This window comes from Hippopotamus amphibius, chromosome 9, assembly GCF_030028045.1.
Source record: "Hippopotamus amphibius kiboko isolate mHipAmp2 chromosome 9, mHipAmp2.hap2, whole genome shotgun sequence".
Classification (NCBI taxonomy): Eukaryota; Metazoa; Chordata; class Mammalia; order Artiodactyla; family Hippopotamidae; genus Hippopotamus; species Hippopotamus amphibius.
The window spans coordinates 100,317,748-100,323,747 of NC_080194.1; positions in this window are offsets into that span (position 1 = coordinate 100,317,748).

The following is a 6,000-nucleotide window of genomic DNA, read 5'->3' on the forward strand; positions in this document are numbered from 1 at the left end:
AATATAAAGCAAGTTTGTATGTCTCTGAGGCTCAGCTTTCTCTTTTGCAAAATAATTTTGTTATATGCTCTTTAATGTTCTATGATTTCACATCTCTTGTGTAAAAACTATGACCTAGATACTCTGGGGGAGATTACATGTATGTACAATATATAATCATGGTGATGGTACTTGTAAGCATACATCACATGTAAGTCAATTATAATTGTATACAAATATACATAGATGTGCTAAATATTCTTGGAGAATAAGGCTAGATGACATGATGGGAGATTCCAGGAAGGTGACGCTCAGCTAAACACAAATCATCTGTTTTTTATATTTAAAAACAGTTCATTTTCCACTCAGGATTTTGTGTTTTATTGGTATCTAAAAAACAGTAGGTAGAACAACCATGAAATTTAGTTTCCTTAAATAATTTCACCCAGAACAAGCAAGCTTATGCCACTAGACTTTAGGAACAGTTTAAGCACTTTCAAATTACCTGGGGTAAAATTAAATCTGTTAACTTTCACTCTTCTAGAGCTCCTGTCTAATTGGTAGTGAATGTCTGTAGACCTGTCTCAATTCTGCATGTAGAAATCATGCCTAGCTATAATTCTTCTTTCTTCAGGACATCCCTGCCTCACAGGTATATTTGAGTCCCACCATCATTTAATTTATTAATTCATTAACTAATTTATTGAAAAACTATAATGTGCCTTTTAAGCCTCCAGGGACTGGGGATGAGGCAATGTGGTATACACTACAATGGCAGGCATAAACATGACCCTTTGGACACATAGAGAAAGAAAGCACCTACCTCTGGGAGTCAGGGGAAGATACAGAAGATAATGCTTGAAAATGATGCTTAAAATAATTCCTGAAGAATGAGCTCAAGTGTGTCAGGTAGACGGAATTGTACGGGTGACGGTGTGGAGAACAGGATTCAAGCAGAGATAAAGCACAGACAATCACAGAAAGGAAACATGGAATGGGGGTTCATCTCCAGCTGGTAGTTTTCCTGTTAGTCTCCCCCAACCCATGCCTCTCTCCACCCCACGCTCACTGTCCCCCTCACTCAGGGCCACCCAGTGAGACGTGGAAGCCCTGACTCATTCTCCTCTCTTTGCTATATCTCCTGCTGTATTTCTTATTGCTCTCCAGTTGTGGTCAGTTCTATGCCCACTGCTTAATGCTAATTGCTTCCACTCTGCTTCTCTGGATTGACCTTGGAGACTCAGCCCCTATACCATTATGGGTCAATTCATCTCAAAATTGTAGCCACCTTACTCTTTGAGTTTAAGAACTTCCCTGATCCAGGGAAAGAGACCTTTCTAGAGCAACGTACCTCTCTGTTACACTAGGAAATTCCTTCTGGGGTCTGGAGCCATGTTTCCAAATGCTGCACACATTTTTCCCACTCCTCTTAGCCGATGATATGACCGGAGACCAACCTTGCTTAGCCATTAAACATCTCTGAATCCACACCCATCCTTAAATAAGTGTTCTTACTTATGCCCAAGATATCTCTCTTCACTTGTGTCCTAAATGGGTGTCTCCCAATTTGAGAAGCATAGACATCACTCAGAGTCCCTTTAGAAATATAGATTCCCAAGACCTACTCAGCTGAATCTAAGCCCCCAAGGGTAAGTGTCAGGAATCTGAAATTTAACAACCTCCTTGATAATCCATTTCTTTGTGGTAAAGTGTTTCATATAAAAAAAAAAGGTGGGGGGATGTTATGTATACAGTGTGTATTTCAGGTGATCTAATGAAACCAACAAAGGTCTAGTGTGTAGAGCAGCATTTGGGATCCATTTTTCTGAATTTCTATACTTTTCTGTCTCTTCAGGAACTCTTTTTAAGAACCAGCTTCTCTTAAAATCAAGCAGGACCCTGTGGGATTCCTGGATATGGAAGCCTTTCTGCATTCCTCATTTCTTGTTTGTAGGGAATAGACTCCAGCCTCCATGACCTTCCCTGAGTTCCAAAGGGCAGATTTGAACAGTTGCTAATGAGGGAAGGGAGGGGATGCAGAGACAAGGGAGGAGACCACCTGAGGCCCTGGACACAACTTGATCCTTATCAGTAACCCTGCCCTGAACCATTGCTATAAAACTCCTCACCAAATCCCCCCAGGTTGGGACACATAGTTTTTTGAGGCATGAGCCCACCGTGTTCCCCTTTGCCTGCCAAAGCAATAACGCTATTCTTGTCTACTTCACCCAAAACTGTCTCCAAGATTCAATTTGATACCTTTGTACAGAGGCCAGGTTTGTGGCATCACTCTCTTGGTTCTCTCAGCTCAACTGCATCTCCTCTACTAATCCCCTTCTCTCCATCTATCAATTGGTTCAAGAATCTCACATAAATATACCCTCTCTAGACTCTTCTTCCTACCCCTTACCTCTTGAATTTCTTTGATAACTTGCTTTCTTTCTAATGATAACTATGTGGGAAGTAGTCTCACTTCACACCCTAAAATGCATAGCACCATTGTCTATATGTATAATTTACACAAATGTTGGGCTATATGAAAATAATTTTGTTTCTTCCTTTGCTCAAGGTATTTTTGACATGTATCTGTATTTCTATATGTAAATCTATTTTATTTCTCTTGACTTTGTAATAGTATTTTATTCTATACATACACCACAACTTACTTATCCATACCCTAATGATGGACATTTTTATTGTCTCTAATTATAGTGATCTCAAATTCTTTTGGATACACAGAAGTGGAATTGCTGTATCATATGATAGTTCTATTTTTAATGTTTTAAGTAAACTCTGTACTGTTTTTCATAATGGCTGTACCAATTTACATTCCCACCAACAGTGTACAAGTTTTCCCTTTTCTTCATATCCTCACCAACACTTTTTTTTTATAATAGCCAACCTAATAGGTGTGAAGTGATATCTCATTGTGATTTTGATTTGTATTTCCCTGGTGATTAGTGAAGTGGAGCACATTTTTATATGTGTTGATGATTTGTGTGTCTTCTTTGGAGAAATGCCTATTTAAGTCCTTTGTCCATATTTAAACCTGGTTGTTTGTTGTTGGTTTTTTCCAATGAGTTGTAGAGGTTCCTTATATGTTTTGGATATTAAGCCTTTATCAAATATATGATTTACAAATATATTCTCCCATTCTATAGGTTGTCTTTTCATTCTGTTGATTGCTTCCTTCACTGTGCAGAAGCTTTTTCATTTAATGTAGTTCCACTTGTCTATTTTTTTCTTTTGTTGTCTGTGCTTTTGCTTTCATATACAGGAAATCATGGAAAAAGATCACTGTCAAGAAGTTTTTCCCCTTTATTTTCATCTATGATGTTTACAGCTTCAGCACTAATGTTTGCATCTTTAACCCATTCTGAGTTGATTTGTGTGTGTGGTGTAAAATATTCAGTTTCATTTTGTTTTATATGAGTATCTGGTTTCCAACAATGGATATCAACATCATTTGTTGAAAAGATTATCCTACCTCATGGGGTATTCTTGACATCCTTGTCAAAGATCAATTGACCATATATGTGTGGGTTTATTTCTGGATTCTCTCTTCAGTTACATTGGTCTATGTGTCTGTTTCTGTGCCAATGCCAAAATGTTTTAATTATTGTAGATTTGTAATATATTTTGAAATCAAGAAGTGTGATGCCTCAAGCTTTGTTTTTCTTTCTAAAGATTGCTTGGGCTATTCAGAATATTTTTTTTTTGAGTGTGATTACTAAAAAAAATTTTATTATCTATTTTAGATGTAGCAGTCTGTACATGACAATCCCACACTTGCAACCTACCCCCACCTCCCCTATGGTAACAATTAGTTTGTTCTTTAAGTCTGTAAGTCTGTTTCTGTTTTGTAAACAAGTTCATTTATATCATTAAAAAAATTAGTTTCCACATTTGAGTGATATCACATGATATTTGTCTTTCTTTGCCTGACTTACTTCACTTAGCATGATAATCTCTAGGTCCATCCATGCTGTAGCAAATGGCATTCTTTTATTCTTTTTAATGGCTGCATAATATTCCATTGTATATAAATACCACATCTTCTTTATCCATTCCTCTGTTGATGGACATTTAGGTTGCCTCCATGTCTTGATTATTTTAAACAGTGCTGCAATGAACATTGGATGCATCCTTTTGAACCATGTTTTTCTCTGGATATATGCCCAGGAGTGGGATTGCTGGATCATATGGTACCTCAGTTTTTAGTTTTTTAAGGAACCATACTGTTCTCCATAGAGGCCGTACCAATTTATATTCCCACCAACAGCGTAGATTAATTGACCGCAGTGCATGGGTTTATTTATGAGGTTTCTATCCTGTTCCACTCATCTATATTTCTGCTTTTGTGCCAGTACAAACTGTCTTGATTACAGTAGCTTTGTAGTATAGTCTGAAGCCAGGAAGCCTGATTCCTTCCAGCTCTATTTTCCTTTCTCAAAATTGCTTTGTCTATTTGGGTTTTTTTGTTTGTTTGTTTCCATATAAATTGTAAAATTTTTTGTTCTAGTTCTGTGAAAAAATGTCATTGATAATTTGATAGGGATTGCATTGACTCTGTAGATTGCCTTGGTCAGTATAGTCATTTTGACAATATTGATTCTTCCAATCTAAGAACATGGTATATATCTCCATCTGTTGGTGTCATCTTCAACTTCTTTCTTCATCATCTATTATAATTTTCTGAGTACAGGTCTTTTGCTTCCATAGGTAGGTTTATTCCTAGATTTTTTTTTGATGTGATGGTAAATAGGATTGTTTCTTTAATTTCTCCATCTGATCTTTCATTGTTAGTGTATAGAAATGCAAAAGATTTCTGTGTATTAATTTTGTATTCTGTGGCTTTACTGAATTAATTGATGAGCTCTGGTAGCATCTTTAGAATTTTCTATAGTATGTCATCTGCAAACAGTGGTAGTTTTACTCCTTCTTTTCTAATTTCTCTAGTTGCTTTAGGTGTAAGGATAGTTTATTTGAGATTTTTCTTGCTTCCTGAGATAAGATTATATTGATACAAACTTCCCTCTTAGAACTGCTTTTGCTATGTCTTATAGGTTTTGGATCATCATGCTTTCATTTGCATTTGTCTGTAGGTATTTTTTGATGTCCTCTTTGATTTATTCAGTGATCCAATGGTTGTTTAGTAGCATATTGTTTAGCCTCTATGTGTTTGTGTTTTTTGATACTTTTTTCTTTATTTTCTTATAATGTTGTTGTCTGAAAGAATGCTTGATATGATTTCAATTTTCTTAAATTTACTGAGGTTTGCTTTGTGGCCAAGCATGTGATCAGTCCTGGAGAATGTTCCATGTGAACTTGAGAAGAATGTGGTTTTTGCTGCTTTTGGATGGAAAGGTTTATAAATTATTAAGTCCATCTGGTCTAATGTGTCATTTAAGACCTGTGTTTTCTTATTGATTTTCTGTCTGCACAATCTATCCATTTATGAAAGTGGAGTGTTAAAGTCCCTCACTATTATTGTGGTGCTGTTGATTTCTCCTTTTATGGTTGTTAGCATTTACCTTATGTATTGAGGTGCTCTTATGTTGGGTGCATATATATTTATAATTGCTATATCTTCTTCTTGGATTGATCCATTGGTCATTATGTAGTGTCCTTCCTTATCTCTTCTAACAGGCTTTATTTTAAAGTCTATTTTTTCCTGATATGAGTATTGCTACTCCAGCTTTCTTTTGATTTCCTTTTGCCTTTTTTCTATCCCCTTACTTACAGTCTGTACGTGTCCCTAGATCCAAAGTTCGTCTCTTGTAAACAGCATAGATGTGGTTCTTATTTTTGTATCCATTCAGCCAGTCTGTGTCTTTTGGTTGGAGCATTTAATCCATTTACATTTAAGTTAATGATCAATATGTATGTTCTTATTGCTATTTTGTTAATTATTTTGGATTTGTTTTTGTAGGTGTTTTTTCTTCCCTTCCTCTTTTGTTTTCTTGTGATTTGATGAATAACTTTAGTATTGGGTGTGGATTCCTTTTTCTTTTGTGTGTG